We start from the raw sequence: 26850 nt of genomic DNA, 5'->3' as shown, positions 1-26850 counted from the left end.
GACTCCAGGCTCCTCGGCTGTCACCTCTCTTGGGGAGAGACCTGCATCTCTATCCTCCCTGACCAGGGTTTTTCCAGGCTGCACAGTTCCCTGCCTCCATTGTGAGCTCTCCAGAAAGTCAGACCGCCTAAGCAGGCCTGCTTTGTCTTCTCCTCAGAGGCTATAAACAGCGTAATTTACTCCTGAGCTCTTTCTAAGCAAGCACGTTTATTCTTACGGTGAAAGCATTATAGAGAAATCATTAAAACAATTAAAGAACCTACTTGTATGCTAATAAACTTACCAGAGAACACCTTCAGCTCCAGCAAGGGCTCTGGTAGGAGTAATTTCTTCCAACTCCACCTAGGGGTTTTTCTGGGGTCACAAGATCATAACAGCTCAGTACAAGCACCCCCATGGATCGGTGAGTCACTCTTTTACACAGTCTGATCTTGGACCCTTGGGAAGAGGTGAGCAGCAGACAATGGGTTTCTTCTCAGGGCATAGCTTCAAAAGTTCGGGTCCGGAGGTGAGAAGTTGCCTGTCCCTCCCCCACAAGTCTTTCCTAGGAAACCCATTCAACTAAAAGTTCATTCTTTTCTGGCACATTGTTTACAGGAGTCCTTCGAAGCTCGTGACTCTTCCCAGGGCTTACGTTAGCCATGTCTGCCTCCTACAGATGTTCCACACAATCCCACAATAATACACAAACATTTGCGTTTTTAATACAGCAAACTGCTAAAATACTTCAACTGAATTCAGTAAGGTTTGTCCAGGGTATTGCAGGAAATTGCCATGTCGCTCAAACCCGTTGTGGTGCTGTACCCACGTGCTCTTTGTGGAAGGCAAAGAATGGGCCCATGAGTCCCGTCAGTGACCACGGCATGGAAAGCCCGTGCTCTCAAAGCCAGCAATTATTTCAGGAGCTCATCAGAGTCCCGATGAAACTCTCCACCATAACAATTCCCACAGCTGACGTGCCAATGCCAAACTGGTTAGCAACAGACCTGTAGCAGTCTGGAGTAGCCAGCCTCCAGATGGCTATAGCAACCCGCGGGTGGAGCGTGGGTGGGGCCACGGTCTGGGCACTGGTGGCGCTTCCACTTCTTGGGAGCTTCCGGCAGTGGGGTTTTGAAGGTGGCGGGCCGGCAGGCCTCTAAAGGGAGGTGCGCTGCATTCGGCATATCCTCCCCAAATCTCTTATACCCACCGCCCATGCTCTGGGGCCACTGCTGGTCATCTCAGGTCTGCATGACGATGTGATCCCCCCATCCTATGCTTGTGGCCTGCCCTAGAGGCACTGGTCTACTTATGGGTAATGTGCAGCTATGGCAGCAAGCAGGAGCAGTGTCAGAGGGGTCATGGCTGGCATGCCAATGTCCCCCTCTGAGAGTGGCCTTCAGCAGATCAGATACCACTGTCCACCTGCATCTCAGAGATGCTCTGCTCGACCCCTGAAATCGGACTGACAATGTGGGCTGAAGAAGTTCTTCCACCAAGCTGGGATCCATGTTGCTGTCTCCAGCTGCTGGGAGCATGTGATCCAGAAATGGCTCGGCTGGATATGTTGGCAAACTCAAACCATGGGCTTGGAAACACTGAGTCTGCAGGTGTGAGTCTCACAGCCCTAGGCTTACTAAGCAGTGTAGACATGGCCTAAAATAAATGTCCTGGTTTGGAGGAAAGTTTCTTCCTATATGCAGGTGTCAAATTATTGATTTGAACTGGGACCATATAGAACATGATTGCGACCAAAGTCCTGTAGTGGCACCAAATGTTGTATAAAGGGGGTCATATAAGGTGTCTAAGACCAGGTTATGGGTTGCTGGTTATGATTATGCTGTCTGTATGTGTGCATCAATTTTGTAGTTGAAGTTATGAATATTCATAGAATCATAGAATCATAGAATTCAAGATCAGAAGGGACCATTATGATCATCTAGTCTGACCTCCTGCAAGATGCAGGCCACATAAGCCGATCCACCCACTCCCTAGCAAGTGAAACCTGCCCCATTCGGAGGAAGGCGAAAAACCTCCAGGGCCATAGCCAATCTTCCCTGGAGGAAAATTCCTTCCCGACCCCAAATATGGCGGTCAGCTGAACCCCGAGCATGCGGGCAAGACTCTCCAGCCAAACCCTCTGGAAAAGGTTACATCATACCAGGCACATAATTGACCTATTGACTAAGCCCGTTATCCTATCATACCATCCCCTCCATAAACTTATCTAGCTTAATCTTAAAGTCGTGGAGGTCCTTCGCCCCACTGTTTCCCTCGGTAGACTGTTCCAGTATTGCACTCCTGATGGTTAGAAACCTTCGTCTAATTTCAAGCCTGAATTTCCTGACTGACAGTTTATATCCGTTCGTCCTCGTGTCCACATTAGCACTGAGCTGAAATAATTCTTCTCCTTCCTGGTATTTATCCTCTGATATATTTAAAGAGTGTAATCATATCTCCTCTCATCCTTCTTTTGGTTAAGGAAAACAAACCGAGCTCCTCAAGTCTCCTTTCATACGAAGGCCTTCCATTCCTCGGATCATTCTAGTGGCCCTTCTTTGTACCTGTTCTAGTTTGAATTCATCCTTCTTAAACATGGGAGACCAAAACTGCACACAATACTCCAAATGAGGTCTCACTAGCGCTCATAACGGACTTATATAACGGACTAGCACCTCCTTATCCCTACTAGAAATACCTCGCCTAATGCAACCCAAGACCATTAGCTTTTAAACGGCCACATCACATTGCCTACTCATAGTCATCTTGCGATCAACCAGGACTCCTAGGTCCTTCTCCTCCTCCGTTACTTCCAACTGGTGCGTCCCCAGCTTATAACTAAAGTTCTTGTTAGACATCCCTAAATGCATAACCTTACACTTCTCACTATTGAATTTCATCCTGTTACTAATACTCCAGTTTACAAGGTCATCTAAATCTCCCTGGAGAATATCCCGATCCTCTTCCGAATTGACAATACCCCCCAACTTGGTGTCATCCGCAAACTTTATCAGCCCACTCCTACTCTTGGTTCCCAGGTCAGCAATAAATAGATTGAATAAAATCGGACCCAAAACCGAGCCTTGAGGAACTCCACTGGTAACCCCCCTCCAACCGGACAGTTCCCCCTTCAATACTACCCTCTGCAGTCTCCCCTTTAACCAGCTCCTTATCCACCTCTGGATTTTCACTTCGATCCCCATATTGGCTCTATACTGTCTGTATTTCAAACTTACACTGTGCTTCTGGGAAACATCTCAGACAAGTTGGTGTTAGCTCTGCCTAGCCTGCTTGATGGCCCATTAAGGACCATCAACTATACAACTCACACATTGAGAGGAGGCAGATACGCCTTGTAACTCAGCAAAGAATGCAGGGACTTGCCCATGTGACTCCAGACTCCATTTTGCTGTAATTTTCCACAGTAAGAACAAAGAGGTGTAATTACACCTGGAAAAGACTATAAAAGGCTGATGCCTCATCTCTATCTTGTCTTCAATCCTGCTTCTTGCCTCTGGAGGGACTTTGCTACAAACGGAAGCTCTGAACAAAGGACTGTTGATCCATCCCAGCTGTGGATATATTCCAGAGACTTGATTTGATCCTGCAGTTTATTCTATCACCGCTACAAGCCTGAACCAAGAACTTTGCCATTACTGTATGTAATTGATTTCATTTAACCAATTCTAGCTCTCATCCATATCTTTTTCCTTTTATGAATAAACCTTTAGATTTTAGATTCTAAAGGATTGGCAACACTGTGATTTGTGGGTAAGATCTGATTTCTATATTGACCTGGGTCTGGGGCTTGATCCTTTGGGATCAAGAGAAACTTTTTTCTTTTACTGGGGTGTTGGTTTTCATAACCATTTGTCCCCATACGAGAGGCGCTGGTGGTGATACTGGGAAACTGGAGTGTCTAAGGGAATTGCTTGTGTGACTTGTGGTTAGCCAGGGGGGTGAAAACAAAGTCTTCTTGGTCTGGCTGGTTTGGTTTGCCTTAGAGGTAAAAAAACCCCAGCCTTGGGTTGTGACTGCCCTGTTTTAAGCAATTTGTCCTGAATTGGCACTCGCAGTTGGGTCCCGCCAGAACCAGCATCGTTACAGCAGGTCCATTACAGGGTTCCTTGTGCGTTACTCAGAAGCAGCTGGCACTGGCCACTATTGCAGGCAGGAAACTGTGCTAAATGGAGCATTGAATGGATCCTACATGGCAATTTCCTCCAGCATAACTTCCCCTTAAAGAAAACCAGAGATCTGTGTATAATACTGTCTAGTTTCTCAATAGCGGCCACAACAGGCTGAGGTTTAAAGCTGATAGGGCTGATAACACAGGGGTGAGCTTTAATGGAAATTGACAGCTGAAAAATCTTGTACTGCGCTTGTTTGTTTTCAGTAATTGCTCTTTGGCAAGGCCTTTGCTTTCACTGTTCTTTCTCTTCTGCTGTCACCACACTCTCCGAAGCAGACGGTTCACCCTCTGCCGGTCTGCAGCCACAGCTTTCATTCCAGGGCAAACCTTTCTTAAGTGCTAAAGTGAAAGAAATAGCTTGTTATAATGTCTCTGCAACACTTAGCAAGCCGCTCGGGTTATCTTTCTTATAGCATCAATTAAAAACCCCTTAGGGCTGTTTAGCCAATTCCTGTAGTAGGAACTCTGAAGGCCTTGTTCTGAAATTGCAAAGCAGCAAACCTTTCGGAAGGATGTTGATAAGTTGGAGAAAGGTCCAGAGAAGAGCCACAAGAATTATTAAAGGATAGAAAATGTGCCTGTAGATTGCCACGGACTCGCAGGGGCAAAAGAAAATGCAGGCCTGTTATTTACCAGGCTGCACGTGGCAACAGACTATATTGGTAAGGGATGCAAGGAGAGTATGGGTCACGATGCAAACTGCAGACACACACACACACACTAAAATTAATCAATTTAAAGTTTTATTGGGGATAATTACAAGGGGTAAGGGAGGAGCATATGATTAGCTAATAGAGTTAATGAAACTTAAAACACACAATGACTAAAATATCTACTAACAATATTTATAAACTGAGGCCTGGTCTACACTAGGACTTTAATTCGAATTTATCAGCGTTAATTCGAACTAACCGCTCAACCGTCCACACCAGGAGGCCATTTAATTCGAACTAGAGGGCTCTTTAGTTCGAATTTGGTACTCCACCCCGGCAGGTGGAGTAACGCTAAATTCGCACTTGCTAGCTCAAATTAGGCTTGGTGTGGATGCTAATCGAACTTAGCAGCTCCGGGAGCTATCCCACAGTGCACCACTCTGTTGACGCTCTGGACAGCAGTCCGAGCTTGGATTCTCTGGCCAGCCACACAGGAAATGACCCGCGAAAATTTGAATTCATTTTCCTGTCTGGGCGGTTTGAATCTGACGTTCTGGTTGCACATCGGGGCGAGCTCCGCAGCACCAGCAACGATGCAGAGCTCTCCAGCAGAGGAGTCTGGGCAATCCCAGAATAGAAAGAGGTCCCCAGCATGGAGTGACCGGGAAGTCCAGGATCTGATCGCTGTGTGGGGCGAGGAGTCTGTGCTCTCGGAGCTGCGCTCCAACAAGCGGAACGCGAAGACCTTCGAGAAGGTCTCTAAAGCCATGAAAGACAAAGGATACAGCCGGGATGCGATGCAGTGCCGCGTGAAAGTGAAGGACCTAAGACAAGGGTATCAAAAAGTCAGAGCGGCAAGCGGACGCCCGAGCCCAGCCCCAGACATGCCGCTTCTACGAGGCACTGCATGCCATTCTAGGTGGGTCTGCCACCAGTGCCCCACCAGTGACGGTGGACTCCGAGGACGGAATAGTGTACCGGGACAGTTCCTCCTCCCTGTTCGCCGATGGGGAAGATGAGGAAGGGTCTTTTGAGGACGGCGCAGGCGACATCGAACCCACTCCCGCTTTCCCTGACAGCCAGGATCTCTTCATCACCCTCACAGAGATCCCCTACCAACCGTCCCCGCCCGTTAACCCGGACTCGGAATCAGGGGAAGGATCAGGCGGTAAGTGCTACAAACAGGGAAACATTTATTTTTTTAAGAAACAGGGATATATATAAAAAATAGAAATACTATATAAAAAATTTTAAATATGAAACTATACAAACAGCAGGTCTACACATACAGCAATGGAGCAATAGTCCTCTGGGGACAGTTCAAAAAAGCTCTCAGAGAGCAGCTGGAAAAGCCTCAGCAGGAGGTTCCGTGGTAGAGGTGCCTTGTTGGGTGCTCCGTTGAAGCACACTCTTCCGCGCCAGGCCATCCTCAGGTAAAGGGGGACCATCGCCTCGACGAGCATGGCAGCGTATGGTCCTGGTCTGTGCAGGGCTTCTGTGAGCATCCGCTCTCTCTGAGTCCTCCTGACACGCCTCAGGGTGATGTCGTTGTGGAAGTGCTGCATCTAATTAGTGGAATTAGTGTACTGTTACTATTGTGCATGGTAGACTTTTACTTTGCATAAGAATGACTCTCGCTTAACGGAGTTTTACTTTGCATAAGAATGACCCTCGCTTAACAGCCACGTGTTGCAGGCCACAGAGGAAAAGCATACAGGGATCTTTCCCGTTCACTGGCGGGAGGTGCCGCAAAACGGTCATCTTTTCTGCTTTGCACATTGCCTCCAGCAGGAGAGCACAGCTAAGCACTAACTGATAAGCACTCTGTACTGTAAGGCTTACCAGGACTTTGTGCAAGAGGGATGCAGCTGTCTCTCTCGCTTGCGCTATCAAGTGCAATCGCGCCGCCAATGAGAGCGTATTCCGAAATCTCGGACTAGTTCCGAGATCTCCTGAGACTTGGTTCCCTGTTTGGTCGTCTTAACTGAAACTGACTAGACTGTGTTTACTGTTGGCAAACATGTATTTGTTCAAGGAAATCACCTACTTTTTCGCATCACACAGCTTGGCTCCTTCCCGGACTGCCCGGCATCCCCACGCAAAGGCTGGCTCAGATTAGACGCCGAAAGAAAAAGACTAGGGACGACATGTTCCAGGAACTGATGGCCAGCTCCAGAGCGGAGGCGGCAGAGCAGAGACAGTCGAGGGAGAGCCTGTGTCAGCAGCATCGCACACACCTGGAACGGGAGGATAGGTGGCGGCAGGAAGACCAGCAGGCGACTCAAACGCTGCTTGGTCTAATGAGGGAGCAAACGGACACGCTCTGGCGCCTTGTAGATGTTCTGCAAGACCGCAGTCAGGAGGAGAGAGCCCCCCTGCAGTGCATCTGCAACCGCCCTCCAACGCCAAGAAGTCCTGTCCCCCCCTCACCCAAAGTGACAAGACGGAGGGGCGGTAGGGGCCGTGAGAACTGTCCCTGCACCGCAGCACACCGATAATGTTCGAGACAACTCTCGCGCTGTAAATTTGTACAAGCTCTTTCCTTACAGCATCAACCAGTCCCAACTCCAAGTTCAAACCCCCCACTGTGTACTACATTATTAAAAGCGGTTTGGTGTTACTGACTGTTTCCGTCACGTTTCTGGTGTCAGAAGACTTTCTGTTCTTCTGCGTGGGGGGGGGGGGATTTGTAATTTCACTGCATAGCCCACAGTGCCATGGTACAGACTTGGCTGCAGGGTCAACTGCAGGGCACACACAGACTGCAGTCACTAGGCACCAGGGACAGTCTGTGTGGTGTATGCTGCCCCGGGTCTTTCCTTGATGTGTATGCTTGTTCAGGGTCCTGGTGCCTGCCATCCCGAATGTAAAGGCAGGCTTCCTTCACATGCACTTGGACCGTAGTCACGATCCTCCCGGTGCCCTGAGCCCCAAAAAGAGACCTCATCCAGGGGCAGATACTCACCCTTCCCCACCCCTCACCCCTTCCAACGCCCAAACCCACAGCCGTCATGTTAACCCCGATCCAAAGATGGCACCCCTCGCCCCTTCCTGCAAACCCACCCATCAGTGCACACCTTAACCAGCACAGAATGCTTCCATGTTTCAACGAAGAAAGAGAAATGCAAAGTAACGAAAGATTTATTATTAATTACTAAAACATGTCCTTAGTTTTAAAACGTCCTTCGGAAGTGGGGGAAACTTGGTTTATGATCAGGCTCTCTTAAAATCAAGTGGACAGTCACAGGTTACCCTGCTCTCCGAGGAAACTCGCTTTCAAAGCCTCCCTGATGCATATCGCTTCCCGCTGGGATATTCTCTCAGCACGGGTGTCTGGCTGATCGTAAACAGCAGCCAGGCGATTTGCCTCAGCCTCCCAAGTGGCCAAAAAGGTCTCGCCCTTGCTCTCACACAGATTGTGCAGCACACAGCATGCAGCAATAACTACGGGGATATTCTTTTCGCTGATGTCCGAGCGAGTCAGTAAGGTCCGCCATCTCCCCTTGAGACGTCCGAAAGCACACTCCACCACCATTCTGCACTTGCTCAGCCGGTAGTTGAAGAGTTCCTTTTCACTGTCAACGGCGCCTGTATAGGGCTTCATGAGCCAGGGCATTAGCGGGTAGGCCGGGTCCCCGAGGATCACTGTAGGCATCTGCACATCCCCAACCGTTATTTTGTGGTCCGGGAAGAAAGTGCCTGCCTGGAGGCGTCTAAACAGACCAGAGTTCCTGAACACACGCGCGTCATGAACCTTGCCCGCCCACCCGACGTTGATGTTGGTAAAACGTCCCCTATGGTCCACCACAGCTTGCAGCACCATCGAAAAGTAGCCCTTTCGGTTAATGTACTCGCTGGCCTGGTGGGCTGGTGCCAGGATAGGGATGTGAGTCCCATCTATAGCCCCACCGCAGTTTGGGAATCCCATCGCGGCGAAGCCATCTATGATGACCTGGACATTTCCGAGAGTCACTACCTTTGAGAGCAGTTGCTCAACGATTGCGTGGGCTACTTCAATGACAGCAATCCCCACGGTAGATTTGCCCACGCCAAAGTGGTTCGCTACTGTCTGGCGTGGCAAGTTTCCAGAGGGCTATGGCCACTCGCTTCTGCACACTCAGGGCTGCTCGCATCCTTGTGTCCTTGCGCTTCAGGGCAGGGGACAGCAAGTCACACAGTTCAAGGAAAGTGCCCTTACGCATCCTGAAGTTTCGCAGCCACTCTGTGTCATCCCAGACCTGCAGCACTATGCGGTCCCACCAGTCTGTGCTTGTTTCCCGGGCCCAGAATCGCCGTTCCACACCATGAACTTGACCCATTGCCACCATGATCTCCACTGCCCGGCGTACCCTGCTTTCTGAGAGGTCTGCGCCACTCTCCTCACCGTGCTGCCGGAGCCTCCTCGCCCGGTTTCTCAGCATCTGACTGTGGAAGAGGTGTACGATAACGTGCGAGGAGTTGACAACGGCCATAAGTGCAGCGATGATCGCAGCGGGCTCCATGCTCGCAGTGCTGTGGCGTCCAGCTGTAACCGACCAGACAAGAGCGCGAACAGATTTCCGCCCGGCGCTTTCAAGGAAGACAGGAGGCGTGATTGACGGTTCAATGACGACACATTTTCCCCAGCATGCATTGGGGGAAATCCCTAATTCAATGGGCAGCGGGGAGTGCGGGAACTGTGGGATAGCTTCCCACAGTGCACCGCTTCCAAAGTCGAAGCTGGCCCCGTGAATGTGGACTCAGAAGTTCGAATTTGTGTATTTAGTATGGATACACAAATTCGACTTATTAAGGTCGAATCCACAAATTCGACTTAAGTAGATTCGAAATAGTCCTGTAGTGTAGACAAGCCCAAAGATGCAGCATTTAGTAATAACTGATACTTACAAATACAAACCAACGCATAACGACCGGCAAACGTAGAAGCTCTGTTTGAAACACGTGAGCTGAGAGAGAGGCTTCGAGGTGATCAGGCTCGGTTACGGGTGTACACAGGATACACAGGATTCGTTTTTCTTTCTCCTCTCCCTGCCTGCACATGGCAGGCAGGCCTAAAGTACCAACTATGACATCATAGAAGTGTCATAGGGGACGGGGCCCAAAACCTGTTTGTGTCCGTTTCTGATTGGCACAAGCAAAGTTAACACCATGTAGGGGAGCAGGTGCCTTAAAGTCTGGCTTCGCCCCCAAAAGGTGAGGAAATGCATATTGTCTTAGAATGCGTTCAACACTGAATGACAAAAGAAGAGGCCAGGGCAATACCGGTATGGGCAAGTTTTACAGGATGCAGACAGGAACTCATCTCAACATGCCCCCGTGCCCTGGCCGAAATAGTTAGGCCGAAAACCTAAACTTCCGAGTCCGACTCCTCATCCCCACCTACGAGGGGATGCGCTTCGGGGGTGGAAGCGATGTAGGCCGAAGCAACAAACTTGTGAATGCAGGCTTTAATGAAGGCACATCCGAGACAGAGAAGAGCAAGCTCAACCAGAAGGGACACAAACAGGGATTGGAAATAGGATTTGTAGGGCGCCTGTAGTAGGAACTCTGAAGGCCTTGTTCTGAAATTGCAAAGCAGCAAACCTTTCGGAAGGATGTTGATAAGTTGGAGAAGGTCCAGAGAAGAGCCACAAGAATTATTGAAGGATAGAAAATGTGCCTTGGTGGTGGACTGAAAGAGCTCAGTCTGTTTTGTTTAACAAAGAGATTAAGGGGTGTCTTGATCACAGTCCATAAGTATCTACATGGGGAAGAAATATTTAATAATGGGCTCTTCAAGCTAGCAGGGAAAGATCTAACATGATCCAATGGCTGGAAGGTCGAGCTAGACAAATTCGAGCTAGACTGGAAAAAAGGTGCACATTTTTAAGGGTGAGCGTAATTAACCATTGGGACAATTTACCAAGGGTCGTGATGGATTCTTGATCACTGACAATTTTTACATTGGGATTGGATGTTTTTCAAAAAGCTCTGCTCTAGGAATTATTTGGGGCAGTTCTCTGGCCTGTGTGATACAGGAGGTCAGACTAGAACAGGGGTTCTCAAACTGGGGTCCGGGAGCTCTCAAGGGGTTGCAAGGTTATTATGCGGGGGGGGGGAGTCGTGAGCTGTTAGTCTCTGCCCCCAAACCGTGTTTTGCCTCCAGCATTTATAATAGTGTTAAATATAAAAAAAAGTGTTTTTAATTTATAAGGGGGGGGTCGCACTCCGAGGCTTGCTGTCTGAAAGGGGTCACCAGTACAAAAGTTTGAGAACCACTGGACTAGAAGGATCGCAGTGGTCCTTTCTGGCCTCGGAAACTAGGAATCATTTACCTTTCAGGCTGAAATTTTCTATGCTTGGTGTCTTCTGGAGAGTGGATTCTGCTAAGGATGAGCAAAATTCCTTCTGAGATTTTTGGGTTTGGCGAGGGTAGATTCTTTTCTCCCTTCCCCAAATGCAACAGGCATGTGTCTGTAAGCTGCCATGGACAGCTCCCTCTTTGAGGACTAGCGTGTTTGCCTGTTTTGTTTTGAAAGTTCACTTTAACGAGACGATGGCTGTCGGTAAATTAGGGCGAGTGTGTGTGGGATGACAGGTGAGTGCTTAAAGTGACACTGTCAGCCTGACATCCAGTCCACTTCGAAACATGACGTAGGGGGGCGGTTTTCAGAAACTCCCAAAGGACCCATTGTGACTGATGGCTGTGCCTGATTCCGTGGGGGTGTCTGAAAATCTCTGCCTCGTACTCCCAGGGAATACAACTGCTCTGAGTTGCCCGAACAATTTTTGTACTGCTACAGCTATTCTTCATCACTGTATGGGTCCAGTTCACTGGAACACTAGCAGCCCCTTTATCCCAGCTTTGCTGGCACAGAGGCCAGAAAGGTCCAGTCACTGGGGACTCCTCTCCTCCCCCACCCCATGACACCCCTTCAAAGCAGGGGCTGAGTAGAGGAGAGGCCTGGGGGGAAATCTAGCAGCCTTTTTGCCAGGGAAGGTGTCTGAGCTCCCTTGGTCTGGCTCTCACTCTGGCATGAGATGTTGGAGGTGTCTGGCTTTTGTCTGCAGTGCTGGCTGCTTCCTCTGCCGGTGGGAAAGAGAATTGTAGCCTGCCCCAGCTACCTACTACTGACAACAAGGGTTTCCTCCCTCCACTAGTAGAATGACACTGAAAGTCAAGTATTTCCCTGATGCAGCAACAGTGTGTGACCTTTTCTGGTTATGTGATCCAAAAACAGCCGATGGGATCTGTGTAAAAAAAAAAAAAATTGCTACAGTTAGTGTGGTCAGATATTTATTAATAGTTTATAAAGTGCTGTGGGAAGAAGGGTGCTCTGATGCAATGTGAGTTAGTAACTCAAAACCCTCTGGGTTCAGATCATTTTATGGCAGATTCCAAACATCTTGCTTCATCCTAGTCATGCCTAAAAAGGCAGTCTGTTTGGTGGTATGGCAGAAGTTACATCATACCTGTCTGGAGTAAGTACTTCTCTGGCCTCCATCGCCACAGGGTTGGAGCACCTCACAGTCTTTAAAATTTGTCCCCACAGCACCCCATGAGGAAGGGCAGTGCTATTATCCCCATTGTACCAATGGGGAAACTGAGGCAGAAAGAGACTAAGTGATTTGCTCAAGATCATACAGGCAGCATGGAGCAGGGCAGGGAACTGAAGCGCGGTCTCTTACAGCCCAGTGTAGCCTGCTAACCACTGGACCATCTTTCCTAGCTTGTACCACTGCTACACTTACCACATTATAAAGACACATCTCATACACACTGGGAAGAAATCTATAAAGACGGGGGCCTTTCCAGATTCCTCCTCCTCTAGTAGAACAAGTAGGCTGCACCGATATCAAACAGGGCGTAACTGGAAAGAGTACAAGGATCCTTTGTTTCTAACTTGTGAGGTGGACAGTAAGCAGCATGGACCCGAGCTTTTTAAGAGAGGACATCTTGGGTTTTTAAGAGAGGACATCTCTGTGCATCAAGACCCAGCAGCACTAGACTGACATGAGGGCATCTGCCTATCTAATCCTCACCATCGTATGGTCAAAGCAGGTATAACACAAGAACAGAAGTCTGAGCACGAAGCCCTGAATGGATCAGGGCGAGTTTCATGCCAGCAGAGACCTGCAGCTGGGAGAGGTCTTGGTCAAGCCAATCCAGCCTGAATAGCAAGAGACTTGGAAACTGGGAAGGGTGGAATGAGGACAGAGAACTTGTTTACTTGAACCTCGGGAGTGACCCCTGCGCTGCTGTTTGGGAGCGAGCAGGCTTGCATGCTGCTGCTTTGGCTATTAGCATGACCCTGAGCAGGGATGAGTATTTAACAGGAATAAACACAGGCAGGCGAAGATCATGAGCTAATCCTGCCCGAGGGCCCACACATCTCGCTTACCAGGGAAAGAAGCCACCTACCCAGACATCCCAGCAGCATGAGTGCAAACACATAGGGCTTGAATACGCCCCCTGTGAGCAATGGGTGGTGAAAGCCCCACACCCTTGTGGGGAGCAGCCCCAACTCTCTGCACCCAAGCCGTGATTCCTCCCCAGGACCACGGGGTGGCCACAGCTCTGCGAGACGAGGGCAGCTTTAGCTCCAGCCAGGATTCCACACCCCAGGAGCCAGGCTGTCTCGGGCACCTTTGGAGATGGGCTAAATCAGCTCATTTCCTGGGGGCTCTCCCTGGGCCCCCTCACTGGCCAGCCCCGCCCACGCCTTGAGCTCCCCCAATGAGCTCTTCAGCAGGGTGGGAGTTGCAGGTGGCTGGTACGGCTGCGCCCTCTGCTCCAGCTGGCTTGTCGCTACTGGGAGCCCCCAGGTTTCCACGGATGGAACCCAGGTGGGTGAATCTGGCCTTTTGTTTATAAACCTGTGTCCCTTGGGGGGGAGGGAGCCTCGAGCAATATGCGGCCTTAGCAGACCTCAGAGGCTGTTATTACAATGCCCAGCAGAGGCAGCAGCGGTCTGCGCAGTGTTGTAAGGAGGCTGAAGGAGGGAACAAGGCGGCGTGACGAGTGTGGGAAGCAGCGTAAAAGCAGCGAGCCGTCAGGAAGGTGTAACGGCAGTGGGATGAGCTGATATTAAGGCCAGAAGATTATGCAAGGCAGCTCCATATTTCAACCACCTCTCTCTGTTGCAGAGCCAGAATCTGTGCATATGGGCTTTTCTATTTGTATCCAAGCTGACTTGTGACTGTGTCTTGCACGCAAACATGCTGTGGTTTTCTTCAAGGAGCTAGACCCCGTGTAACCTTGCCTCTGGGACCGACAGTGCTGACTGAAAGCCCTTCAGAAGTGGGGTACTTCCGAACTGACGCATCAGGGGTGGGGGAGTCATTTTGAGACGCACTTCCTAAGAGGAGAGAGCTGGCCTCATTTTTCTGAATAGGACCACTGGGACACTGCTGGGGACAGCAGGACCTGAACCTGGGACGTGAAAGCAGGAACTTCTAGTATCTGAGCTGAAAGGCTCTGTAAGCCTTGGCTGGGAACAGACTCAGAGGGGGACAGAGCTCCACACAGGGTTACAGTGTCATCAGTCAGACATTTGCTGAAGCCTGTTCCCTGGGTGCATAGCCCTGGACAGGACCAGGGACAGTCTCCAAGGTGATGTAGTGCAGAAGGATTGCTGGGTCTGTCTGGGTCCAAACTCTTCAGCAAAGAGTATCCTCATATCCAGCCAGGTCCGCCCTGTCCTGTACCAGCAGGGTCATTCTGGGCACCGTGGTCGTAGCAGAGAGCTTCACAGAGCTGTCGCTGTATCCAAGGGGTTTCAGCTATAATGCCTATGTATGTGAGAGCTCAGGAGGACGCTGGGTCCCTTCTGGAGTGAAGTGGAGAGTGAAGGTGGAGAAAGGGAAGAAGCAGCAGAAAAGATTTTCATGGAGCGGCAGAAGCAGCTGGTGTGAGGTCCTGCTGCAGAGAACGGAAAAGGGAGTTGGGACCTACATGGGGAACAACTATTTAATGAGCTCTTCAGTCTATCAGAGAAAGGAATACCACTCCCCAGCAGCTGGAAGTTGAAGCTAGACCAATTCAGACTGGAAATTAGGCATAAATGTTTAATAGGATTGAACTCACAACCCTGGCTTTAGCAGGCCAATGCTCAAACCACTGAGGATCTATATAAGAAAAAGACCCCAAAATCGGGACTGTCCCTATAAAATCAGGACATTTGGTCACCCTATATAGTAAGCAATTTCACGTAGACCGCAGTTCTCTAGTTTGCTTAGGAGAATGTAACGTGGGACTGTCACGTACCCCACGCTGATCCAGCAACCAAAGGGTTAACACAGCCACTGCTGATTGGGAGCCTCACCGCAGCTGGGAGGATAAAAGGGCTGAGAACCAGCTGGGCAGGGCAGACACCAGAGGAGTGAGCAGGCTGGAGAAGGGACCTCCTGCCAGGAAGCTGTTGAAGGAGCTGCCCAGGGACAACACCCTGGAAAGAGATGACCAGACCTCCAGGCTGAAGAGCCTGCAGAGACCCAGGGGAAGGCAGGAAGGAGCTCAGAGCACAGCCGGAGTCAATGAACTCTGATCCAGCTTATCTAGGTTGAGCATGGGCGACAGGTGAAGCTTCCCCTTGGGGAGACTAGCTCCCTGTCCTGCCTCTTCCGCCAGCATCCCCATCCCCAGCCCCGCCCGCCCCAGGTCCCGCTCATGGTGTGCATCCCTCCTCTCCTTCCCCCATCCCTGCTTCGTTCTGCCCCCGCTGCCACTTGCCACATGCGTTCCTCCTCTCCTTCTCCCCATCCCCCCCGTGCCACTCGCCACATGCGTCCCTCCTCTCCTTCTCCCCATCCCCCCCGTGCCACTCGCCACATGCGTCCCTCCTCTCCTTCCCCATCCCCAGCGCCACTCGCCACATGCGTTCCTCCTCTCCTTCTCCCCATCCCCGTGCCACTCGCCACATGCGTCCCTCCTCTCCTTCCCCATCCCCCAGCGCCACTTGCCACATGCGTTCCTCCTCTCCTTCTCCCCATCCCCCCCGTGCCACTCGCCACATGCGTCCCTCCTCTCCTTCTCCCCATCCCCCCCGTGCCACTCGCCACATGCGTCCCTCCTCTCCTTCCCCCATCCCCCCCGCGCCACACGCCACATGCGTCCCTCCTCTCCTTCCCCATCCCCAGCGCCACTCGCCACATGCGTCCCTCCTCTCCTTCCCCATCCCCCCAGCGCCACTCGCCACATGCGTTCCTCCTCTCCTTCCCCATCTCCCCCGTGCCACTCGCCACATGCGTCCCTCCTCTCCTTCCCCCATCCCCCCCGCGCCACTCGCCACATGCGTTCCTCCTCTCCTTCCCCATCCCCCAGCGCCACTCACCACATGCGTTCCTCCTCTCCTTCCCCCATCCCCAGCGCCACTCGCCACATGCGTTCCTCCTCTCCTTCCCCATCCCCCAGCGCCACTCACCACATGCGTTCCTCCTCTCCTTCTCCCCATCCCCGACGCCACTCGCCACATGCGTCCCTCCTCTCCTTCCCCATCCCCCAGCGCCACTCGTCACATGCGTCCCTCCTCTCCTTTCCCCATCCCCGCGCCACTCGCCACATGCGTCCCTCCTCTCCTTCCCCATCCCCCCGCCGCCACTCGCCACATGCGTCCCTCCTCTCCTTCCCCATCCCCCAGCGCCACTCGCCACATGCGTCCCTCCTCTCCTTCCCCCCATCCCTGCCCCGCGCCACTCGCCACATGCGTCCCTCCTCTCCTTCCCCCATCCCCCCCCAGCGCCACTCGCCACATGCGTCCCTCCTCTCCTTCCCCCCATCCCTCCCACCGCCACTCGCCACATGCGTTCCTCCTCTCCTTCCCCCATCCCCAGCGCCACTCGCCACATGCGTTCCTCCTCTCCTTCTCCCCATCCCCCCCGCCGCCACTCGCCACATGCGTCCCTCCTCTCCTTCCCCCATCCCCAGCGCCACTCGCCACATGTTCCTCTTCTCCTTCCCCATCCCCCAGCGCCACTCGCCACATGCGTTCCTCCTCTCCTTCTCCCCAGCCCCCCCGCCGCCACTCGCCACATGCGTTCCTCCTCTCCTTCTCCCCATCCCCCCCAGCGCCACTCGCCACATGCGTCCCTCCTCTCCTTCTCCCCCTCCCCCCCCGTGCCACTCGCCACATGCGTCCCTCCTCTCCTTCCCCATCCCCAGCGCCACTCGTCACATGCGTCCCTCCTCTCCTTCCCCATCCCCCCGCCACTCGCCACATGCGTTCCTGCTCTCCTTCCCCATCCCCGCGCCACTCGCCACATGCGTTCCTCCTCTCCTTCTCCCCATCCCCCGCGCCACTCGCCACATGCGTCCCTCCTCTCCTTCCCCCATCCCCCAGCGCCACTCGCCACATGCGTTCCTCCTCTCCTTCGCCCCGTCCCCCCCGCCACTCGCCATCGTTCCTCCTCTCCTTCCCCCATCCCCCAGCGCCACTCGCCACATGCGTTCCTCCTCTCCTTCCCCATCCCCCAGCGCCACTCACCACATGCGTTCCTCTCTCCTTCCCCATCCCCAGCGCCACTCGTCACTTGCGTCCCTCCTCTCCTTCCCCCATCCCCCCCAGCGCCACTCGCCACATGCGTTCCTCCTCTCCTTCCCCCCATCTCCCCCCGTGCCACTCGCCACATGCGTCCCTCCTCTCCTTCCCCCATCCCCCAGCGCCACTCGCCACATGCGTTCCTCCTCTCCTTCCCCCATCCCCAGCGCCACTCGCCACATGCGTTCCTCCTCTCCTTCCCCATCCCCCCAGCGCCACTCGCCACATGCGTTCCTCCTCTCCTTCCCCCATCCCCCAGCGCCACTCACCACATGCGTTCCTCCTCTCCTTCTCCCCATCCCCCGCCGCCACTCGCCACATGCGTCCCTCCTCTCCTTCCCCATCCCCAGCGCCACTCGTCACATGCGTCCCTCCTCTCCTTTCCCCCATCCCCCCCCGCGCCACTCGCCACATGCGTCCCTCCTCTCCTTCCCCCATCCCCGCCGCCACTCGCCACATGCGTCCCTCCTCTCCTTCCCCATCCCCGCAGCGCCACTCGCCACATGCGTCCCTCCTCTCCTTCCCCCATCCCCCAGCGCCACTCGCCACATCGTCCCTCCTCTCCTTCCCCCATCCCCCGCGCCACTCGCCACATGCGTCCCTCCTCTCCTTCCCCCATCCTCCCAGCGCCACTCGCCACATGCGTTCCTCCTCTCCTTCCCCCATCCCACCCAGCGCCACTCGCCACATGCGTTCCTCCTCTCCTTCTCCCCATCCCCCACCGCCACTCGCCACATGCGTCCCTCCTCTCCGTCCCCATCCCCCCAGCGCCACTCGCCACATGCGTTCCTCCTCTCCTTCCCCATCCCCAGCGCCACTCGCCACATGTTCCTCCTCTCCTTCTCCCCATCCCCCGTGCCACTCGCCACATGCGTTCCTCCTCTCCTTCCCCCCATCCCCCCCAGCGCCACTCGCCACATGCGTCCCTCCTCTCCTTCTCCCCATCCCCCCCGCCGCCACTCGCCACATGCGTCCCTCCTCTCCTTCCCCCCATCCCCCCCCAGCGCCACTCGTCACATGCGTCCCTCCTCTCCTTCCCCATCCCCCGCCGCCACTCGCCACATGCGTTCCTCCTCCTTCCCCCATCCCCCGCCACTCGCCACATGCGTTCCTCCTCTCCTTCTCCCCATCCCCCGCGCCACTCGCCACATCGTCCCTCCTCTCCTTCCCCATCCCCCAGCGCCACTCGCCACATCGTCCCTCCTCTCCTTCCCCCATCCCCCAGCGCCACTCGCCACATGCGTTCCTCCTCTCCTTCCCCATCCCCAGCGCCACTCGCCACATGCGTTCCTCCTCTCCTTCCCCCAACCCCCCCAGTGCCACTCGCCACAAGCGTCCCTCCTCTCCTTCCCCATCCCCCAGCGCCACTCGTCACATGCGTCCCTCCTCTCCTTTCCCCATCCCCGCGCCACTCGCCACATGCGTCCCTCCTCTCCTTCCCCATCCCCGCCACTCGCCACATGCGTCCCTCCTCTCCTTCCCCATCCCCGCAGCGCCACTCGCCACATGCGTCCCTCCTCTCCTTCCCCATCCCCAGCGCCACTCGCCACATGCGTCCCTCCTCTCCTTCCCCATCCCTCCCAGCGCCACTCGCCACATGTTCCTCCTCTCCTTCCCCCATCCCCCAGCGCCACTCGCCAATGCGTTCCTCTTCTCTTCCCCCCATCCCCCCCAGTGCCACTCGCCACATGCGTCCCTCCTCTCCTTCCCCCATCCCCCAGCGCCACTCGCCACATGCGTTCCTCCTCTCCTTCCCCATCCCCCCAGCGCCACTCGCCACATGTTCCTCCTCTCCTTCTCCCCATCCCCGTGCCACTCGCCACATGCGTTCCTCTCCTTCTCCCCATCCCCAGCGCCACTCGCCACATGCGTCCCTCCTCTCCTTCTCCCCATACCCCCCAACGCCACACGCCACATGCGTCCCTCCTCTCCTTCCCCATCCCCAGCGCCACTCGTCACATGCGTCCCTCCTCTCCTTCCCCCATCCCCGCGCCACTCGCCATGCGTTCCTCCTCTCCTTCCCCATCCCCCCGCGCCACTCGCCACATGCGTTCCTCCTCTCCTTCCCCCATCCCCGCGCCACTCGCCACATGCGTTCCTCCTCTCCTTCTCCCCATCCCCCCCACCGCCACTCGCCACATGCGTCCTCCTCTCCTTCTCCCCATGCCCCCCCGCCGCCACTCGCCACATGCGTCCTCCTCTCCTTCTCCCCATCCCCGCGCCACTGCCACATGCCTCCTCTCCTTCCCCATTCCCCCAGCGCCACTCGCCACATGCGTTCCTCCTCTCCTTCCCCATCCCCCGCGCCACACGCCACATGCGCCTCCTCTCCTTCCCCCATCGCCCGCCACTCGCCACATGCGTTCCTCCTCTCCTTCTCCCCGTCCCCCCCAGCGCCACTCGCCACATGCGTCCCTCCTCTCCTTCCCCATCGCCACTCGCCACATGCGTCCCTCCTCTCCTTCCCCGCCCCCGCGCCACTCGCCACATCGTCCCTCCTCTCCTTCCCCATCCCCGCGCCACTCGCCACATGCGTCCCTCCTCTCCTTCCCCCGTCCCCCTCGCCACATGCGTCCCTCCTCTCCTTCTCCCCGTCCCCAGCGCCACTCGCCACATGCGTCCCTCCTCTCCTTCCCCATCCCCAGCGCCACTCGCCACATCGTCCCTCCTCTCCTTCCCCATCCCCAGCGCCACTCGCCACATGCGTCCCTCCTCTCCTTCCCCCATCCCCGCGCCACTCGCCACATGCGTCCCTCCTCTCCTTCCCTCCATCCCCAGCGCCACTCGCCACATCGTTCCTCCTCTCCTTCCCCCATCCCCGCGCCACTCGCCACATGCGTCCCTCCTCTCCTTCCCCATCCCCCCCGCCACTCGCCACATGCGTTCCTCCTCTCCTTCCCCCGTCCCCACCGCCACTCGCCACATCGTCCCTCCTCTCCTTCCCCGTCCCCCAGCGCCACTCGCCACATGCGTCCCTCCTCTCCTTCCCCATCCCCCGCCGCCACTCGCCACATGCGTCCCTCCTCTCCTTCCCCCATCCCCAGCACCACTCGCCACATGCGTTCCTCCTCTCCTTCCCCATCCCCCAGCACCACTCGCCACATCGTCCCTCCTCTCCTTCCCCATCCCCCAGCGCCACTCGCCACATGCGTTCCTCTCTCCTTCCCCATCCCCAGCGCCACTCACCACATGCGTTCCTCCTCTCCTTGCTCCATCCCCACCGCCACTCGCCACATCGTCCCTCCTCTCCTTCCCCCGTCCCCCAGCGCCACTCGCCACATCCGTCCCTCCTCTCCTTCCCCCATCCCCCGCCGCCACTCGCCACATGCGTCCCTCCTCTCCTTCCCCATCCCCAGCACCACTCGCCACATCGTCCCTCCTCTCCTTCCCCATCCCCCAGCGCCACTCGCCACATGCGTTCCTCCTCTCCTTGCTCCATCCCCACCGCCACTCGCCACATCGTCCCTCCTCTCCTTCCCCCGTCCCCCAGCGCCACTCGCCACATGCGTCCCTCCTCTCCTTCCCCCATCCCCGCCGCCACTCGCCACATCGTCCCTCCTCTCCTTCCCCATCCCCCCAGCACCACTCGCCACATGCGTCCCTCCTCTCCTTCCCCCCATCCCCCCCAGCCCCACTCGCCACATGCGTTCCTCCTCTCCTTGCTCCATCCCCCCCACCGCCACTCGCCACATGCGTCCCTCCTCTCCTTCCCCCATCCCCCCCAGCGCCACGCGTTCCTCCTCTCCTTCTCCCCATCCACCCAGCACAACCCCCCGCCACTGATCGCCATGTGCGGCCCTTCTCTCCATCCCCCGTCCTCCCCGCTCAGCCCCCCCGCCACCGATCGCCATGTGCATCCCTCCTCTTCTCCCACTGCCTCCCTGCTCATGCAGCGGGGAGGGGGTGGGATGAGGAGATGAGGGATGTGGCGAGTGGGGGTGTAAGGTGTTTTATGTTCTGTGGTGTAAAAAAAATAACATAAGAACGTCCATATTGGGTCAGACCAAAGGTCCATCAAGCCCAGTATCCCGTCCTCTGACAGTGGCCAATGGCAGGTGCCCCAAAGGGAATGAATAATCAGGTTATCATCAAGTGATCCATGCCCTGTCACCCAATCCCAGCTTCTGGCAAACAGAGGCTAGGGACACCATTCCTGCCCATCCTGGCTAATAGCCATTTATGGACTTATCTTCCATGAATCTATCTAGCTCCCTTTGGAACCCCGTTATAGTATTGGCCTTCACAACACCCTCCAGCAAGGAGTTCCAGAGGTTAACAGTGCATTGCATGAAAAAATACTTTCTTGTGTTTGTTTTAAACCTGCTATCTATTAATTTCATTTGGTGACCCCTTGTTCTTATATTATGAGAAGGAGTAAATAACACTTCCTTATTTACTTTCTCTACACCACTCATGATTTTATAGACCTCTATTATATCCCCCTGTAGTTGCCTCTTTTCCAAGCTGAAAAGTTCCAATCTTATCAATCTCTCCTCATATGGAAGCCGTTCTATACCCTAATCATTTTTGTTGCCCTTTTTTGAACCTTTTCCAATTCCAATATATCTTTTTTGAGATGGGGTGACCACATCTGCAAGCAGTATTCAAGGTGTGGGCGTACCATGGATTTATACAGAGGCAATATGGTATTTTCTGTCTTATTATCTATCCCTTTCTTGATGATTCCCAACATTCTGTTTGCTTTTTTGACTGCTGCTGCACATTGAGTGGATGATTTCAGAGAACTATCCACAATGACTCCAAGATCTTTCTGGAATAGTAACAGCTAATTTAGACCCCATCATTGTTTATGTATAGTTAGGATTATGTTTTCCAATGTGCATTACTTTGCATTTATCAATGCTGAATTTCATCTGCCATTTTGTTACCCAGTTGACAGGTCCTTTTGTAGCTCTTCGCAGTCTGCCTGGGACTTAACTATCTTGAGTAGTTTTATATCATCTCCAAATTTTGCCACCTCACCTTTTACCCCTTTTTCCAGATCATTTATGAATATGTTGAATAGGACTGGGCCCAGTACAGATCCCTGGGGGACACCACTATTTACCTCTCTCCATTCTGAAAACTGACCATTTAGTCCTACCCTTTGTTTCCTATCTTTTAACCAGTTACTTTAAGCTTCCCTCTTATCCCATGACTGCTTATTTTGCATAAGAGCCTTTGGTGAGGGACCTTGTCAAAGGCTTTCTGCAAATCTAAATACACTATATCCATTGGATCCCCCCTTGTCCACATGCTTGTTGACCCCCTCAAAGAATTCTAGTAGATCGGTGAGGTATGATTTCTCTTTACAAAAACCATGTTGACTCTTTCCCAACAAATTATGTTCATTTCTGTGTCTGACAATTTTGTTGTTTACAATAGTTTCGACCAATTTGCACAGTACTGAAGTGAGGCTTACTGGCCTGTAGTTGCCAGGGTCACCTCTGGAGCCCTTTTTAAAAATTGGGGTCACATTAGCTATCCTCCAGTCATTTGGTACAGAAGCTGATTTAAATGATAGGTTACAGATGACAGTTAGTAGTCCTGCAATTTTACAGCTGAGTTCCTTCAGAACTCTTGGGTGAATACCATCAGGTCCTGGAGACTTATTACTGTTTAGTTTATCAATTTGTTCCAAAACTTCCTCTAATGACACTTCAATTTGGGACAGTTCCTCAGATCTATCACCTAAAAAGAATGGCTCAGGTTTGGGAATCTCCATCACATCCTCAACAGTGAAGACCGATGCAAAGAATTCATTTAATTTCTCCGCAATGGCCTTATCGTCTTTGAGTGCTCCTTTAGCATCTCAATCGTCCAGTGGCCCCACTGGTTGTATAGCAGGCTTTCTGCTTCTGATGTATTTAAAAATTTTTTGCTATTTCTTTTGGAGTCTTTGGCTAGCTGTTCTTCAAATTCTTTTTTGGTCTTTCTAATTATATTTTTACACTTCATTTTCCAGAGTTTATTTTCTGTTTTCCCCATTAGGATTTATCTTCCACTTTTTAAAGGATGCCTTTTTGCCTCTCACTGCTTCTTTTACTTTGTTGTTTAACCAGAGTGGCTCATTTCTGGTTCTCTTACTATGTTTTTTAAATTGGGGTATACAGTTAAGTTGAGCCTCTATTATGTGTAGACTGCTTACCCTGTCTGTTCTTCATCAGTTGAGACTGAGCTGATCACAACATGTCTTCCAATCTTCTCTTGCTCTGGCCATCCTTCGCCATGCTTGTCCATGTCTCCTTGTTAGGAAATCATCCCACCTCTTTGGAGGCCGACCACGTGGCTGTTTCTGTTCTCGTGGATACCACTTGGATATAGCTGCGGTCCATCTGTTGTTGCTGAGTCAGGCCACATGTCCCACCCACCGCATTTTGCTGAGCCTGCTTTCAACAACAACGTCTCGCACTCCAGCCTGCTGCCTAATTATTTTGTTGGGGATGTGATCGCGGAGCAAAATGCCCAAAATTTTTCCTTCCATCACCCTCTGTGTGACAGACAATTGCTGTTCTTCAGTCTTTGTCAGCGACCATGTTTACCTGCCATATAAAATCCCTGGAAGCACAGTCAAGTTGAAAAAATTTGCACCAGTTGCTGATCTTTCATTGGAGGATGTCCTTGATGTCATTGAATGCGCACCATCCAGCCTTTTTTCTGCACGACAGTTCGCCTTTCTGATTGTGGAGTATGTTGACTTCCTGGCCGAAATAAACGTATTTATCAACCTCTTGGATCTGCTCTCCTCCAAGAGTTATTTGGACTCTTGGTAGAGCATATGAGCTCATGTATTTCGTTTTTGACCGATTCATTTTTAATCCGACTTGACTACTTTTCACATTCAGTTCTTTAAGCATTCTCTCAAGCTGGGCTGTATTTTCGGCTATCGGCACTATATCATCTGCGAACCTGAGATGGTTTAGCTGCTCACCGTTGATATTAATCCCACCTTTCAAGTCTGCGTGTCGAAAAACCAATTCAAGACAGGCTGGGAATAATTTTGGTGAAACTGTATCTCCTTGTTTCACACCTTTCTCGATGGGGATTCGGAGGGGAGTATCAAACAGCGATATGTCCCTGCTGCAGCCAGAGTTCACTTCCTTTAGTAATGTGATATATTTCGCACTGATGCCCTGTTCTGAAAGAGCTTCAAGAACGGCATTAGTGTCTACGCTGTCAAACGCCTTTTTGTAGTCCACGAAGGCAATGCACAAAGGGAACTTATATTCCCTTGAACGCTCTAGTAGTTGGTTTGGAGTGAAGAGGTCGTCTATTGTGCTATAATTATGGTGGCTCTATTATGGTGTCTTTAAAAAGTTTGCACGCAGCTTGCAGGGACTTTACTTTTAGTACTGTACTTTTTAATTTCTGTTTCACTAACCTCATTTTTGTGTAGTTCCCCTTTCTGAAATTAAATGCTAGTGTTGGGCTGCTGTGGTGTTTTCCCTGCCACAAGGATGTTAAATTTAATTATATTATGATCACTATTACCAAGTGGTCCAGCTATATTCACCTCTTGGACCTGATCCTGTGCTCCACTTAGGACTAAATCAAGAATTGCCTTTCCTCTGGTGGGTTCCAGGACTAGCTGCTCCAAGAAGCAGTCATTTGTCAAGAAACTTTATCTCAGCATCTCTTCCTGAGATGACACGTACCCAGTCAATATGGGGATAGTTGAAATCCTCCATTATTAGTATTGAGTTTTTTTATTTTAATAGCCTCTCTAATCTCCCTGAGCATTTCAGAGTCATTAACACCACCCTGGTCAGGTGGTTTGTAATATAGCCCTACTGCTATATTCTTATTTTTCAAGCATGGAATTACTATCCATAGAGATTCTATAGTACAAATTAGTTCATTTAAGATTTTTACTTCATTTGATTCTACTCTTTCTTTCACATATAGTGCCACTCCTGCACCAGCACAACCTGTTCTGTCCTTCCGATATATTTTGTACCCTGGTATTACTGTGTCGCACTGATTATCCTCATTCCACCAGGTTTCTGTGATGCCTATTATATCAATATCCTTATTTAATACTAGGCACTCTAGTTCACCCATCTTATTATTTATATTTCTAGCATTGGTATATAAGCATTTTAAAAACTTGTTATTTTTTGGCTTTCCCCTATTGCATGACATAATTGAATGGGACTTTTTTTCATTTGACTGTTTCTCATCAGATCTTTCCTGTATTTTATCATTTTCCATCCTCTCCTCCTTATTAGGACATAGGGAATCTCCATGTATAGATCTTCCCCTAAGGGATGTCCGAACCACATGTTCCTCCGCACCTGTCGGCTTTCCCCAGCCCTTAGTTTAAAAACTGTTCTACGACCTTTTTAATTTTAAGCGCCAGCAATCTGGTTCCATTTTGGTTTAGGTGGAGCCCATCCTTCCTATATAAGCTCCCCATCTCCCAAAAGCTTCCCCAGTTCCTAATAAAGCTAAACCCCTCATTTCCCCAGAGATAGGCATCCTTCCGGTGCTCGGAGGTGGGAGGATCTTACAGGTGATAGGTCGAGCCATTACCATATGTGGCATATCTTTAATGTTGCAACTTCTAGCCACACAACGGGGGGCTGAGTGGGGAGGAGGTGAGGAGAGAAAGGATGTGGCGGGGGGGGACTAAGTGAGGAGGGGGTGAGGAGAGGAGATATGTGGCAAGCGGCGGAGGGGGACTGAGTGGGGAGGGGTGAGGAGAGGAGATATGTGGCAAGCGGCGGAGGGGGACTGAGTGGGGAGGGGTAAGGAGAGGAGGGATGTGATGAGCAGAGGTGGGGGCCAAGCAGGGATGGGAGGAGGAGAGGAGGGATGTGGTGAGCGGCAGTGGGGGTCTGAGCGAGGAGGGGCAAGGAGAGGAGGGATGTGGCGGGGTGGACTGAGTGAGAAGGGGGTGAGGAGAGGAGGGATGTGAGCGGAGGTTGGGGGCCTGAGCGGGGATGGGCGGAGGAGAGGAGGGATGTGGTGAGTGGCGGTGGGGAACTGAGCGAGGGGCGTAAGGAGAGGAGAGATGCAGTGAGCGGCGGTGGTGGGGGCTGAGTGGGGAGGAGGTGAGGAGAGGAGGGATGTGGTGAGCGGAGGTGGCTGAGTGGGGAGGAGAGGAGGGATGTGGTGAGCGGCCGTGGGGGGGCTGAGCGGGGAGCGGGTCAGGAGGATGTGAGCGGAGGTGGGGGCTGAGTGGGGACTGGGGAGGAGAGGAGGGATGTGGTGAGCGGAGATGGAGGGGCTGAATGAGGAGGGGGTGAGGTGAGGAGAGGAGGGTTGTGGTGGGGCTGAGCGGGGAGGGGGGTGAGAGGAGGGATGTGAGCGGTGGTGGGGGCTGAGCGGGGAGGGGGTGAGAGGAGGATGTGAGCGGTGGGGGGGGCTGAGCGGGGTGGGGGTGAGGAGAGGAGGGATGTGAGCGGTGGTGGGGGGGCTGAGCGGGGAGGGGGTGAGGAGAGGAGGGATGTGAGCGGTGGTGGGGGGGCTGAGCGGGGAGGGGGTGAGGAGAGGAGGGATGCAGCAGGGG

The 26850-nt window shown here is 52.9% G+C and overlaps 2 long non-coding RNA genes across 3 annotated transcripts in view; one reads left to right on the top strand and one right to left on the bottom strand.

Moving 5' to 3' along the window:
• Positions 1-4303: 4303 nt before the first annotated feature.
• On the bottom strand, positions 4304-9770 carry LOC120404724. The gene is made up of 2 exons (XR_005598134.1): positions 9712-9770; positions 4304-4510 (listed from the first exon to the last, which is right to left on the bottom strand). It is a non-coding gene; the product is annotated as an uncharacterized LOC120404724 (long non-coding RNA).
• Positions 9771-9955: 185 nt separating this feature from the next.
• LOC120404723 overlaps positions 9956-26850 on the top strand; it is a 35460-nt gene continuing 18565 nt past the window's right edge. For both annotated transcript variants that reach the window (XR_005598133.1, XR_005598132.1), the window contains exon 1: positions 9956-10017. This is a non-coding gene — a long non-coding RNA (uncharacterized LOC120404723). The remainder of the gene's footprint in view (positions 10018-26850) is intronic.

Source organism: Mauremys reevesii, linkage group 4, assembly GCF_016161935.1.
Source record: "Mauremys reevesii isolate NIE-2019 linkage group 4, ASM1616193v1, whole genome shotgun sequence".
Lineage (NCBI taxonomy): Eukaryota > Metazoa > Chordata > Testudines > Geoemydidae > Mauremys > Mauremys reevesii.
Note: the sequence above shows the minus strand (reverse complement) of the source record. Positions and strands in the feature narration are given on the sequence as shown.